We start from the raw sequence: 16,447 nt of genomic DNA, 5'->3' as shown, positions 1-16,447 counted from the left end.
GACAGTGTGGATATTTACCAATTTCACGCAAAACTATCAGATGCAATGTTAATGAATTCACTATTTAGAAGCAACACTAATATGCTTGAAATAATATCAGTGGGTCAGTATTGCTCATTCTTTTTAAAACTGTGCCTGCTCCCCACTTCTAGTCAACAAGAGTTAGGAGGCAAGGTCTAATTCCTGGAGTTTGTATTGTGTAAATAATAGGTATCTTTCTCAAATTGCATAATGTACTTTTACCTTATCAGATTCTGACATGACCCTGCATAGTATTCAGTCTCATTTTCTGTCACTTCACCCTTGCTCACTATTTCCCAGCTACATTGGCTTTCTTCAGTTTCTAAACATGACTAGCTTTTCGCTTCAGGGTCATTGACTGGAATGTTCTTCCAGTCACTCTTTCCCTGGCAAAGTCCTACTCATTTTTCAGGTCTCATTCTTTAGCCTAGATGTACTTCCTCAAGAGAGGCTTTCTCTGACTTCCCCTACTTAAGTTATATCCCTTAGACTGTCTTTCAAATGGTGTTTTTATTCTTTGTAACACCACATTTTGTACTTATATATTTGTTTAATGTCATATTCTGTCGTCAAAATGAGAAAGAGAACCATCTGTTTTGCCACCAACAAATATCTAGCACCTAGCACAGAGCCTGGCATAGAATAGGTCCCTATTGAATAAATGAGAATAAGAGACTTTCTGTGAGTGGGGGTGGAATGTGAGAGAGATTTCCTCCTCTTCAATTACCACTGTTGGTAAAGTATTAAGGTATAATCATTGATAGAGTATCATGGGCCAACCACACTTAGATATCAAAATGAATTTTTAGAAAAATCAACCCAGTTAAAAAAAGGCTGATGTAAGTGGTGGGACTTGGAACTGTTTTCTGAATGATAAGGCAAGGTATTTCAATTTAGAAAAGAACATTTTAAAAAGGCAAAATATGAGCACTAGAATCTTAATAATAATAAACATAATAAACTGACATTTATTGAACATGCATGTACTAGATGTTTATATACATTATCTTATTGTCGACTCACGGCAATTCAAAACAGGCAGCACAGCACAGGGATTAAAAGTGCAGGCTTTGGGTTCACATCACAGTGGAGTAATCTTGGGCAAATTATTTAACATCTCATTTAATGACTCTGTGCATCTGTGTGGAATGAGGATGACATAGCAACATCTCATAAGATTGTGGTGAGGATTTAAAGAGTTGATATATATAAGGTGCTTAGGATGCTCAACTATTAAGTAGATACTGTTTGTGGTTTTTAACAAGATGAAAAAAACTGAGGCTTCAGGGGGTTAAGTATATTGCCTAAGGTCTGGGCTGGTAAGTGAACAAGTTGGGAGGAGAACCAATATTAATCACCACCATACTGAAAAAGACCTTAGGACTAAATTCTTTAGCTTGGTAATCATCCTGCCACTGTAATATCTAAATCACCTCTACAAGGAACCTCTTAAAAAGTGCTCTATAAGCTTTGCTAGTCTTAGTAATAGAGATGATTACAACAGAATTTAAGTCATACCTGAAAATAGTGATTTACCTATTCTGTCAGGCCTAATTCTAATTCAAATTAGCTTATGCATCTTATATCATATCATGCTATGATATGGTCTGACGTAATACCATATCCTATTGTACTACTTTCCAAATATATGTAGACTCCATTATGTAAAATAAATATACATGGGAAAGCATTGTTAAATTTATTGATAGAGCTTTTCAATATGATTTAACAATCAATAAATATTAAAAGTGTCAAATTGTGATGGGGATATCCTCAAAACATTTAAGAAGTCTTCATACTTGAAAATATTGGAAACCATTGGTCCAAAATAGATCTGTGCCATTGAGTAGTTCCTAGCTAGGCTACTGAGTACTTAAGATGTGGCTTGGTCTTAATAGAGATGTGTGGCAAGTGTAAAATACATAATAAATGTCAAAGACCTTATATGGAAGAATATAAAATACCTCAATACATGTTAAAATGATATTATTTTAGATATGTTGGGTTATAAATATATTATCAAAATGTCACTTGTTTCTTTTTACTTAAATAATTACTAAAAAATACAAAATTATGTATATCACATTACATTTCTATCGGACAGCACTGGTCTAGAAAAATACAATTGCTCTTAATTTTATTACTTCAAGACATTAGAGATTCATCAGAGTATATACAAGGGTAATAGATACTATACAATATTATCCTCTCTAAGAAGCTACTCTGTCCATTCCAGTTTAGGTTAAAAGTCTCATGCCCCTTTATTGTCCCCATGTTTGACTTTATGATAGTATTTATTACATTGTATGAAATTAATTTCTTGGTCTCTTCCCCTAATCTGTAAGCTTCTAGACAGGAACTATTTTTATTCACTTTGTCCTTAGAATTTATGCATATGGTATGTTTCTTGCATAAAAAAGTTAAATAATTTGTTCAAGGCTATATAACTCAAGGAGAAGCACCAGAGATGAAAGCAAAACATGTTTCACCTCAATGCCCTAGTTTTATTTTTAAAATGTATTTTATTGATTATGTTATTACAGTTGTCTCAATTTTTCCTCCTTTGCCCCTTCTACCCAGTACTGCCATTCTCTCCAGCAATCCCTCTCTTAGGGGTCATGCATATAAGTTCTTTCGCTTCTCCATTTCCTATACTGTTCTTAACATTCCCCTGTCTATTTGGTATCTACCAATTGTACTTCTTATTACCTGCACCTTTTTTTTTCCATTCTCTCCCTTCTCCCTCCCAGCTGATGACCTTCCAAATGATCTCCATATCTATGATTCTATTCATGTTCTGTTTGTTTGCTTAGTTTGTTTCTTAGTTTGGTTGTTGATAGTTATGAATTTATTGCCATTTTAATGTTCATAGTTTTGATCTTTTTCTTGTATAGTTCCCTTTAATATTTCATATAATAATGGCTTGGTGATGATGAACTCCTTTAGCATTACCTTGTCTGGGAAGCACTTTATCTGTCCTTCAATTCTAAATGATAGCTTTGCTGGTTAGAGTAATCTAAGATGTAGGTCCTGGCTTTTCATTACTTTGAGTACCTCTTGCCTGCAAAATTTCTTCTGTGGAATCAATTAACAGTCTTATGGAAACTCCTTTGTAGGTCACTCTCGCTTTTCTCTTTCTGCTTTTAAGATTCTTTATCCTTAACCTCTGGCATTTTAATTATGATATGTCTTGGTGTAGTCCTCTTTGGGCTCAACTTGTTTGGGACTCTTTGTGCTTCCTAAACTTGTATGTCTATTTCCTCCACCACATTAGGGAGGTTTTCTGTTGTTGTTTTTTTCCCCAACAAGTTTTCAATTTCTTGCTCTTTCTCTTCTCCTTCTGGCACCCCTATGGTTCGGATGTTGGTTCATTTGGAGATGTCCAAGGCTCTTTAGACCACAGGTGGCAAACACAAGGCCTACAGACCAAATCCGGCCCTCCACCTTGTTTTATCTCTACCTTGTTTCTACCTGGCAGCAGTGCCGAGCTCTTGCTTAACTGTTAAGGAGTAGTTACATTTATACAATCCTAAAATTACATTCAGCCCTTTGAAGGCAACTGCAAGGCTAATGTGGCCCCTGGTGAAAATGAGTTTGACACCCTGACTTAGACTATCCTCTTCTTTTTTAATTCTTTTTTCTTCTTCTTTTTTTTAAAGATTTTATTTATTTATTTTTAGAGAAGGAAGGGAGGGAGATAGAGAGAGAAACATCAATGTGTGGTTGCTGGGGCTCATGGCCTGCAACCCAGGCATGTACCCTGACTGGGAATTGAACCTGCGACACTGTGGTTCGCAGCCCACGCTCAATCCACTGAGCTACGCCAGCCAGGGCTTGTTTTTTCTTCTTGCTGTTCTAATTGAATGCTTTTTTTCCCTTATGTCCCAAATTGTTGACTTAATTCTTGGCTTCCTCCCAGTCACTGTTGGTTCCCTGTAGATTTTTCTTTATTTCACTTAATATAACCTTCATTTCTGCCTGTGTTCTTTTCATGCTGTTGTAGTGCCCAATAAGTTCTTTGAGCATCCTGATAACCAGTGTTTTGAACTCTCCATCTGATAGGTCGCTTATCTCCATTTCGTTTAGTTCTTTTTTCTGGATTTTTGTTCTGTTCTTTCATTTGGGCCATATTTCTTTGTCTCTTCATTTTGGCAGCCTCCCTGTATTTGTTTCTGTGTATTAGGCAGGGCTGCTATGACTCCCAGTCTTAGTAATATTGTCTATTGTAGAAGAGTACAGCTGTAAATTATATGGGGTGGAGCCATAGGTAATCACCAGGGCAGGGCAATGCATTTCACCACTTTGTGGATCTGTGTGGGGGAGAGCTCCAAGACGGGACAATGCCTGGCCTCTGGAGAGTTGCCCAGGTGGAAACTGTCTCCCAGCACTCGCCCTATTGCCAGTCACTTCACTTTCTCTCCATATGCCACTTGTGCCCTTCCAGCTGTTGCCCTTGTGTTGAATCCCAGAGGGGGTGGATCTGCATAAATTCTAAGACCTTTGTGGGCCTTATAAAAGGAATCTCCTGAGAATCCTGCAGTTTCTTCTGCCAACCCAACCCCCACTAGTTTTTACAGCCAGAAATTATGGGGACTTACCTTTCTGGCACTGGAACTCTAGGCTGGGTGGTCTGGTGTGGGGCTGGGATCGCTTGCTCCTGTGGTATCCCTCCTGATTTTTATCCACCACACATGATGTGGAACTTCCCATTCCACCACCTTTCTGTGCCACACCTAAACTCAGAGCCTCTCCATCCCTCCGACTGGTCTGGATGAATGTGGCTTCTTTAAATCCTTGGCTGTTGAACTTCCATTACAGCTTGATTTTCTAATGAATCTGGGTGATATTTGTTTTGTAGTCTAGTTGCAATTTTTTGCTGTAGTTGTATGAGGAGGCGAAGCATGTTTACCTATGCTTCCATCTTGACTAGAAGTCCAAAACTCAATGTCCTAGTTTTATACATTATGAAATGTTGTATATACTTCAAAAATTAGAATGATTTTGAGCAAACATCTTTTTAAAACTCAATAGCAAAAAAACCCAAACAACCCAATTTAAAAATGGGCAGAGGACCAGAAGAGACATTTTCCAAAGAAGATATACAAATGGCCATTAGGTACATGAAAAGATGTTCAACAGCACTAATCATTAGAAAAATGCAAATCATAAAAACAATGACATGTCATCTCATACCCATTAGCATGGCTATTACCATAAAAAGACCAGAGGTAAGTGTTGGCCATGCTGTGGAGTAGAAGGCATTTTTTGCACTGTTGGTGGGAATGCAGACTGGTATCACCACTGTGAAAACATTATGAAGATACTTTAAAAAATTAAAAATGGATCTGCTTTTTATCCAGCAATTTCACTTTTGGGAATTTATCCAAAAATACCCAAAACACTAATTCAAAATAAGATAGTCACCCCTATGTTCATTGCAGCAATATTTACAATCTCCAAGATATGGAAGCAGCCCATGTGTTCATCAATAGATGAGTGCATAAAACAAATATGGGACATTTATACTATGGAATACTACTTGGTCGTAAAAGGGAGAAAATTTTACTATTTCTGACAGTATGGATGGACCTGGAGAACATTATGCCAAGTGAAACAGGCCCATCAGAGAAAGACAAATACCATATGATTTCACTTATGTGTGGAATCCAAGGAACAAACTGAACAAGCCAAAGATAGACTCATAAATAAGCGAGCAGGATGACAGCTATGGGAGTGGTGCGGGGAATAGTTAGGGGTGGAGGTCACCAAGCAAAAAGGAAAAAGGACTCATGGACATAGATTACAGGGGCGAGAGGGGTATAAGGAGGTTAAATAGTAATGGAAAAACTACAATAAAATTTTTTTAAAAATAGAAGTATATATTTTCAATATTTAATATAATCTAGTTTACCTAAGTTGTGAGAATTCAATTTTCTAAATTACCTAAAGTCTTATTTATTTACTTATTGCATTTATATAAGACTTTTGAATAATTCTACTACAGATTCAACTGGTCAGTCTCTCCCACAATTGTTTTCTGGAAAACCACAGGAAAAGCTTTCCCTGAACTTGCATCAGCTTTTTGGAACCCAAAAATCTTTTATCTTTTCCTGCCATGACAGGAAATAGTGTATATAGAAAGAACAAGGTCCTCTATGAGTTGGTCTTGAGTTGGCCAGCATGAATTCTTGTGACTATTTTTCTCCAGTGAGGCTTTTTCTTTTGTTGAGTTTGAGGATTTGGGGTCTTAAAAAAAAAAAAAGCACATGGTGGCAGTAGCACACAACCAAGCTTTATGTTGTTGGTACTAGACAAGTGAAAAGCAAAGGTTAGCCTCTCACAGCAGGAAAGTTTTCAGACACAGAAGTGTAGAGGAGGTGTAACACCACCTGAATAACAGCCGCCCATGGGGGTACCAGAAAGGTGGCTTACTGTCTAGGTGATGTTGCACAACAGCTAGATGGGGAGTCTCTTGAGGCAGAGAGCTCCAAAAGGAAAGAGCAGATTAGGGTCTTATAGCCTGAGGGTTTATCTTTAGTGGATACTGGCTATGCAAAGCAAGTAGGCTCTATCTAAATGGTTTAAAACATGGTTATTTTGGGATATATTTAAAGCAATTAGACGTGTAAAAATTTGAGTTTGGAGCAGGCAAGTTTTTGAGCTAATAGTTCCAGCCTGCTGTGAGAAGTAAACAATATAAAGCCAATACAGGGTAGGGCAAAAGTAGGTATACCATTGTGAGTATACAAAACACAGTTTATTCTTATATTACTATTTATTTATTAATTATTGTATTAGTTTCCATATGAACACTGGTAAACCTACTTTTGCTCCACCCTGTATATAAGGGTCATTTTTAACCCGTTTATATAAATCTTTATCAACCTTTTAATTCATTAATATTTTTAAATTAAGAGCTGCTGAGCCCTGGCTGGCGTAGCTCAGTGGATTGAGCACGGGCTGGGAACCAAAGTGTCCCAGGTTCGATTCCCAGCCAGGGTACATGCCTCGGTTGCAGGCCATAACCCCCAGCAACCGCACATTGATGTGTCTCTCTCTCTCTCTCTCTCTGTCCCCCTCCCTCCCTCCCTTCCCTCTCTAAAAATAAATAAATAAAATCTTAAAAAAAAAGAGCTGCTGAAATGCTAATTCAAAGTACACTAATTAAGCTTTTAAATATTCCTGAAATTTAAAAAAATGTGACTTCTGATACAGACTTTTAAAACTGTCATGACATCCTCATATGTAAAATAAAGTTTTCAGATTATTTCTAGTCTGAAAACCCTAATGAAAAGATTTTATGAAAAAAAAATCCGTCTCGATACAAATACATGATTTTTTTTAAACATATGGAAAGTTAATGCTTGTAACTAACTAAAAGTTGGGGAAGCAAGTAGTAATGTGGCCATAATTTCCAAGTTTTTAATGTTTGGATTCTGTTTAATTTTAAATTCAGGAAAGTATACATTTTATCTGCATACTGAGGGGTAACAATATGCCACCTTAAAATGTACCTCTTTGGCATATAGATTCTGAGCTTAAGGTCATTCAGAACTAACATGAAAAGCTCTAAAGGTAGGGTACGAGTCTTCGTTTTCTAAGGGAAATTTACATTTTAAAGTACTTTTTCTGGTCACTTTCCTAAGGCTTCAAACCTCTTTTCCTTTACTGGGTATTTAAACCCACATTCTAACTACCTCTTCGGGTTACTGCTCAATGTGGGTTCTCATCTGTACAAGTGTGATGAACCTCTTTGTCTCAAGTGTCTGTTCATAATACACTCTTTCCTACAAGTCAGCCTGGCAACTGCTTGGCTGGCTGGCTGGCTGCCTGCTGAGCAGCCTGGCGCCAAGGAATAGACAATAGTCACATAAGGTAACAGCACTATTCACTCAACTTTTATTAAATGCAGGTTCATTCAAAGTAGAACATCGACATACATAAATGTCCTACTCACACTCTAACAATCTAAGATAAATGTAATACATACATGCAGCAATCAGTGGGGGATAAAGAATCTGAGTCCCACAGTTTCAGTCTGCAGGTCTTTGAGACTGGTGGGCAAGGGAGCCATCAGCATTTTGCAAGGAAAGAGTGTCAGAGCCAGGTGGGCAGCAGGGCAGGTGAAGTCCTCAGTCCAGCAGAGCAGAGCCCCCAGAGGCTGATGCAAGGGAGATCAGTGTGGCGTGGAGCAGCAGTGGTGTGTGGAGCTCGGCTATCTCAGTAGTGGTCTGGAGCCTGTGTCAGTTATACCTTGAGAGTGATGCATGTACTGCACCCTTCTAGGTCTTTTCAATACATGTCTTGGCACCCCTGATGCCAAGTGGGGAATTTGCCCAGCCTATCGTTGGTATATGGCTGTTCTGCTTGATACCCCTGCTGACAAGTGTGGAATCTCCCCAGGAGCCTATCTATGGGTGGTCCTGCTCTGCAGACATGGCTACTCTGACCACATGTGCAGATATGCAGATATCTTAAGTGTGTCTCCTTGCCAGAAGTGTCTGCTCTGATCACATGGGCAGATATGTCTCCTTGCCAGGTGTGTTTACTATGACTTAGCTAATTTTCCTCCTGAACCAAAGTGTCATGGCTGACTGACAGCCGTTTTAGTTGACATGATTCCACTTTATTTTATATAGTTTATGCTATTTTAGTTGGACCAATGCCATTTTATTGGTCCTGCTCTCCACACTGTTAATAAACTTCTCTTTGTTTTTCTCTTGCTAATCTAATGTTGGCCAGTTTAATTTTCAGCATCCTAGCAGGAGAACCTAAGATGGTCAGAGGTAGAGATTTTTTCCTTCTCTACAGTATATACTGACGTAGGGGAGGAAAAAAATAATTTCCCTTCTACCCTTCTGAGTTCTTGGCTGATATCCCTGTAATTAGACACAGATTAACAAGAGAAAAAATGTAAGTTTAACATGTATACCTCATGTATACATAGGAGATACTCAGTGAAAAATGAGTAATTCCCTGAGTGAACTGAACCACAGGATTAAATACATTCTTCAACTAAAGACAAAGGGAAGAAAGGTGTGGGGAGGTTCCCAGGGAAAACATGGTAAACAAAGATAAATAGCACAGTAGGAATGCTGCCACCAGTGACATCTGACCAAATTCCTTAAACTCTACCTTTAATGTATAACACCTCAGCCTATCTTCAGCAAGAATCCCCCTGCACCTGATGTCTCTACTAAGAAATTTTACACCTACTGACTCCCTTCATTCTGCTGCTTGTCTGCTATATTCAGAGTTGAGCCAGATTTCTCTCCCCTACTACAATACTTAGACCAATAGTCCTGAATAGTCTTGTCTGTTCCTTACTTGCTGACACCTTAACAAGTGTCAGAATAATTTTTCTTTAACAATACCAAATAATCAATCCTAACATTTATACTTATTTTTTAAAACAACTAAAACATTACATATGCAATTGATGCATATGACAAGATTTTCAATGTCATTCATAATAGAATAAACTACATTACACTGAAATCAGGGTTTCTGGGCAAGCAGGCGGCGTAGGTAAATGCAGTACTCACATCCTCCCAAAACCTCATCAAAATTACAAATAAACTAGAGAACAACAATCATTCAGAATTGCCTGAAACCTAGCTGAAAAGAAGTCCTACGACTAAGAATGTGAAGAAGAAGCTATTAGTATATTGAGACTGGTAGCAGGGGCAGAGACTTGGAGTGGTCTGGTCCCACACGCATATGTGGCAGATAAAAATGAGGAGGCATATCTCAGTTATGGAGGTTCCCCTTGAGGAGCGAGGGGTCCCAGCCCCACACCAGGCCCCAGAGCCCATGGTTCCAGTGCCAGGATGAGGGGTTCCCATTACTTCTGGCGGTAAAACCCAGCAGGGACTGTGGGTGAGTAAGAGAGGGCTTCTGGAGTCCCAGGTGCTCCTCATAAAAGGCCCACACAATGACTTATTCAGGTTCACTAGCTGAGCTCCAGTGCTGGGGCAACAGCTTGAAAGTCATCAGGGATACATGGGAAGGGAATGAATTGCCCGGCATCAGGACAAGAGCTGTAGAGACAGTTTTCTCCCAAAGTGCTTGCATAGGCCATTGTTCCTTTGCTGAGCCTCCCTCCCTCCCCAAGGCCAGCTGGTAGGCATCATATCTGAGTCTCCATTAACCTGGCAATCACTGTTCACCCTGCCCTGGTGATTCCTTGAGACAATGCCTCATCCAACTTGCAGACCCACACAAGCTGTTTCCAGTGGATTTTCCATACAAATGTCTGTCTTGGCTCATGTTTCAGACTTTCCTAAATTCTCTTCAACAAGCAGCACCAGGCCTTAGCATGCTCTGTACTTTTCCCTAAGTGACCCCAGGCATAGCACCAGTGGCAGCTGGCTTTAATTCATAGCTTGGCCTCACCTAGGCACCTCCAAGCCCAACACAAGTAGCCCCCATCTGCAGATCGCCTTGTAGCTCATGCCAGGTGGCCCTGGACAAAACACAGCTGGTGGCTTGTACCTCTTGGGAGGCCCCAGAGCCAGCTCACTCAGTGGACAGCTTCAGACCATGTCAAGGCACCATCCCACCATCTCCACAAGCAATACACTCAAGGAGTGGTCTCTTTGGGCACCACAGTCTTGCTGAAGTATTGTAAGTCCTGCTCCATGGGGTGGGCCCTTGTACAGCTGATAATTCATGGTCATCAAAGCCAGTACTTGCAGCTGATTGGCCTGGGGGTAAATCCCTTCCATGGACGTGCCAACAGCAATCAAGGCTCAGGTACAACATGAGGGTATACACAGCCCACATTGGAAGGGGATGCACCTGGAGTGCCCAGCTTGGATGAATGGGGAGGCTGTGCCACTGGGCCCTACAGGGCACATACTACATAAGGACAATCTACCAGGCTGGGAGACATAGCAGCTCAACCTAATATATAGAAATAAACACAGGGAGGCTGCCAAAGATGAGTAGACAAAGAAACATATATGAAAGAATATATCAAAACTCCAGAAAAAGAACTAAGTAAAATGGAGCAATCTATCCGATGCACAGTTCAAAACACTGGTTATAAGGATGCTCAATGAACTTAGGGGAAGAGTAGATGAACTTTATGAGAACTTCAACAAAGAGATAGGAAACCCAAAAAAACAGATAAAAAACATAAAAAAGAACCAGTCAGAAATGAAGAATACATTAATTGAAGTGAAGAATACATTGCAAAGATTCAATAGTGTAGAAGATGAAGAGAGGATGAAATCAGAGATTTCAAAGATAAGGAAGCAGAAAACTCCCAATCGAAACGGCAAAAGAATCCAAAAAATGAGTATAGTATAAAGAGCCTCTGGGATAACTTCAAGCGTACCAACATTTGCATTACAGGGGTGCCAGGAGATGAGAGAGAGTAAGGAATTGAAAACCTATGTAAAAAAAAGTAATGATGTAAAATTTCCCTGATCTGACTGGGTGACTCACATGGTTGAAGTGTCATCGCATACACCAAAAGGAAATTAGACATACAATTCCAGGAAGCTCAGAGAGTACCAAATAATATGAACCTGAAGAAGCCCACATGAACACATGTCATAATTAAACTGCCAAAGGTTAAAGACAAAAAGAGAACATTAAAAGAAGCAAAAGAAAAGCTATTAGTTACCTACAAGGGATATCCCATAAGACTGTCAGCTGGTTTCTCAACAGAAACTTTGCAGACCAGATGGGATTGACATGAAATATTCAAAGTGATGAAAAGCAAGGACCTACAACCAAGGTTCCTCTACCCAGCAAAGTTATCATTTAGAATTGAAGAATGGATAAAGAGCTTCCCAGACAGGAAAAAGCTAAAGGAGTTCATCACCACCAAACAAGTATTACAAGAAATGTTAAAAGGTCTTCTTTAAGAAGAGAAAAAAGATCAAATATGTAATAATAAAATGGCAATAATACATACCTATCAACAACTGAATCTAAAAAACAAATGAACAAGCAGAAAAGAAACAGACATAGATATAGAGAACATTGTGATGGCTGACAGATGGGAGGAATGTTGGGGGATGGGTGAAAAGGGTGAAGGGATATAGAAGTACAAATTGGTAGTTACAGAACAGTCATGGGGATGTGAAGTACAGCATAGGGAGTATAGTCAATAACACTGTGATAACAATGCTGTCAGGTGGGTGTGAGATTTATCAAGATGATCATTTAGTTATACAATGTCTAATATCTGGCTTGTACATCTAAAAGTAATATATCAACTATAACTAAAAAATAAAAACTAAAGTCAAAAAAGAATATTCTGATTACATTTACTACATTTCTTTAGGAGGGAGAAAGGAAAAAGAGGAGGAAAAAACCCCCTATCACTATATTCCACCTACAAAATTTCTTACTGTTTTAAAACAAGACTGTGCAAATATGGTAAAAGCATTTTCTCCCACCCTCTTTGCCAGTCTTTATGTAAAAGTGTTTTCATTTTTCTCATGCTACAGGTAAGGACAGTCATTTAATATCAATTTCAACCTATTGACAGCCTAAACGCAGAGCATTATGCATTTTGTGGACAAATAATGTACATGTACATCTATTGCACATATGTATACAGACCTACATTTGAGAATGAAAGATGTGAGGGCATTATTTTGACAGCTCCTAAGCCAACAAAAACTTTGTTCTTAAATGCATGTTTTATTTTCTCCAAATAAAAATTACCTTTTATTTTTTCCTGGGGTTATGTAAAAAAAAACTATACTGAAATATAATTTATGTAACAGACTGGCAACAATTCTAAAGTCTGATGAAGCTGTGCAGCAAAACAGAATCTACATACATTGCTGGCTGGATTGCAAAATGCTGACATTCCCATGGAGGGGGAGGGATATTTGGCCATATCTAGCAATATTACTTAGGAATTTACCATTTGACCTAACGATCCAACTTTTGAGAATATATCCTAAAATAAGATTTATGTCCATGACTATTCATTACAGCACTATTTGTAATAGCAAAAGATTGGAAACCACTAAGAAATTGATCAATTAGGAAAGTAGGTGAATACATATGGTACTAGTTGAATGTATTACGGTATAGTGTAACAGGAAGTAGCCAAGGCGGGGGAGCAAATAGGTATTTGTAATGGGATCCAGAACTCGGTGTCCAGGAAATATTAGAAAAAAAAATATATATATGATGTCCTCACCCCCACCCATCTGAGCTGGGGGATGGGACGAGTGGAGCAGGGCCATTGAGAGTTGTTTTGAATAGCAACAGTTTTGTAGATAACCTCTACAATGGCTGTTTAACATATTTATAAACTTTAACTGGTTTCATAAATATGTTAAACAGCTGTGGCCTTGTTTTGAGCCAGGGGGATGGGAGTGACTTCAACCTATGATGTAACTGGGAGGCAACTCCCCCTGGTTACAGAACCCATGTAAGAGCTTGGAGATGATTGGCTCCACACCACAGAGCCACACCTGCCCGGACTTACTATTGCATTCCAATAAAGCTGGAAAAATATGGGAATGCTGGCAGCTGTGGCCAATTGTGGGAGGAGTTGGAAATAGTGTGGCAGAGGAAGATTGGTGCTGGGCTTTAAACCCAGCCTCCACAGCCATGCGGCATCTTTTTGGGACCATGTGGCTTGGGCAGAGAAGAACCATGGACTTCTATTTCTTTTCTTTGAGATACATACGGTACCCCGTACTGGGCAGAGGGGAAAGGAAGGACTATGAGTTCATGGGTATTCTAAAGGACTTTGGGATCTCAATGAAGGCATTAAGTCATTCCTCTTAAGTTTGTATAGCTCTTTAAATAAACAATTCCTTTCCTTTTTACCAATCTCTGACATTGAAAGATGTCTTTCCCTGGCAGCAGGCAAGATGAACCTAGTGTGGGGTGGGGGACCCCAGGAGCACAGGGTGGGTTCATTCAATAACAGTGTAGCAATCGTTCACCACCCCCTCCCTCTGGGTCTGTTCTGTAATATAGCTACACAAAACAAGACCATATTACCCAGCTCTGTCCATGGATCAGGTTATAAAACAATACAACTCAATTACAATTAGCACCACAAAAATTCAGATTTTTGTCTTTAAGTACCATTTCCCATGAAAGGAACCAGGGTACACTGAATAACTGGCTTATTATAGGTAATAGGATAAGAAATGTATAAAACCAGCCTGGCAAGCTATCAAAGACTATTAGGGCCATATCAAAGGACTCAGAAACCAATGTGAATAAGCTACTACTGGCCTAAGATTAAAAACCAAAACCAAAACCAAAAACTTGAGTACTGACAATAACTGTGACAGGTTGCAACTCACAACATACATTTAAATCCCCAGTTTCATAATGATAGCTATTCACTTTTAGGGTTTTTACCAGGATTGTTTTTAATAGTTTAGGTCAAGATCTAACTTTTCTATGAAAATAACCACTTATTCAGCATTACACATTGAGTAATCCTCTTCTCACTAATACCAATGTCATATATAAAATTCATATATAATACATAATATATTCTATATATTTATATTAATACAAATCATAAATATGTTATAAAAGATATATCCTATTATACATTTATTTTCTATTTTATAAAAGATATATTTATATCTTTTATATTTATCTTTTAATATAATATAAAATATATGTCAACATAATATGTATCTTTTGGGGAGCTCATCTTGTTCTGTTGTTTACCTACCCATTCTTCTGCTAATATAGTACTGTCTTAATTACTGTGGCTTTATTATGCAACTTACTGTCTGGTGGACAAATCCCTTCACCCTTATTTTCTTCCTTAAAATTGTCTTGAATGCTGTAAATATTTTTTCTACATAAATCTGAAAAATATTAGGATAATCTCAGGAGAAATATACACTTTATTTTTAAAAATCACCAACAATTCTACAGTGAAAATATGAAAAAAATTAACAGAATAAATTTAACACCAAACTACAAGGCTATACAAAATTAAAGTTATAAAATAGTATTTACTATACCTGATTGTTATTACATACTTTTTGGGGGGAAATATCTAAGCCTTTTGAGTTTGTGAATTTGAATTTTCCCCTACAGTGAAATATATTCATTATCTTTTTTGGTCAGGACAAGAACTGAAAAAGAGAAATTACCTTGAATTTAGAACAATTCTTGCTATAAAATTTTCCTACATATATAAGGAAGGTTCTGTAACTTTCCGAGAAATCGTGACTTGAACTACATACTGAACTACTACTAAAACTCACGTACACATTTCCAAGTTTTTAGTCATTGGGAGCCATAACATTTCTTGTCTCTGTTACCACAGACTGTTACAAATACTTTCTTTTTACTGTTAACATTGGAACAGAAGACCTCCTGTTCCGTGACTGACTGGCAGGCAGAAATGACAGGAAATGGGAAATGGTTCAGGGTCCTGGAATTCCCGGCTGTCTAAACGTCTTGTTATTTGGAAGTTTTTGAAATGTTTGTCCCCTGGAGTTCCCCTGAGAGAAGACCACATCTGATTTCATTGACAAAGAGCGTCTTCATAAAACATAAATTAAGAAATTGCTCACTGCAATTCAGCAAACATTTACTGCATGCCAGTGTATTGCAGGCACAACTAGAAGGTGGGGGCGGGGGGGGGGCGGGGTAAGGGGAAGAGACGAAACATCCGTGACTAGCAACACCAAGATTTCTTAGTTGCAATTTTCTATCAGTCAACTACTGAAAACTTCAGTAAGTGGGCTCCTTTGTGGTTCACGTACCATTTTTTTACATACACTCACACATATATGTATATTCCATTTTAGTCACATTCAGAAAAAATTTGGGAGTAAAGCACGGCTTGAAATCCTGTTCATGTTGCTAGCAATAAGCCTTTGAAATGAGAGCGCTTTTCCATTAGTGCATATATATCTCCAGATCAGAAAACCAAAAGTTTGAAAACAAAAGTTTAAAAATATCAGACAAGTTAATTACAAAATAGATATAATTATAACCCCTAAAGGATTATAAAATCAGGCCTTCAAAATTAACCAGACGCTGTTCTATTTTCCAACATTTCCGCTTTTTTCCATTTCCGCCCTAGCTGTTGAATGCAGATGGTACATGGCCGAGCTGGGAGGAAAAAACGGTTAGGTTATAACTGTTTACTTGTTGAAGCAAAAACGCCAGCAGGCTGTCTTCTCAAAGGCAGTCACCTACGTCGAGTGGAAGCGCCAAACCAGAGGTATTTGGCCAGGAGGTATTTGGACCTGTGAGGTGACGCGGTGAAAAGACGCAAAACCACCCACGCAGGGGCGTTTCCACAGGGTTTCCCAAGATTCAAACTCTTTGGCTCGAGGTTTGCCACGTCTCCTTCGGGAGAATGTTAGGGGCAGAGAGAGGAGGAAACGTCAAAAGTAATAAAATCGCGAGATTAAAAATATAAACATCGAGTTAATATTCGTGGTGTCGCTGCACC

Source organism: Phyllostomus hastatus, unplaced genomic scaffold (assembly GCF_019186645.2).
Source record: "Phyllostomus hastatus isolate PE091 unplaced genomic scaffold, TTU_PhHast_1.1 phas_scaffold_317, whole genome shotgun sequence".
NCBI classification, from domain to species: Eukaryota; Metazoa; Chordata; class Mammalia; order Chiroptera; family Phyllostomidae; genus Phyllostomus; species Phyllostomus hastatus.
The sequence above is the reverse complement of the archived record's forward strand: the minus strand, read 5'-3'. Positions refer to the sequence as shown.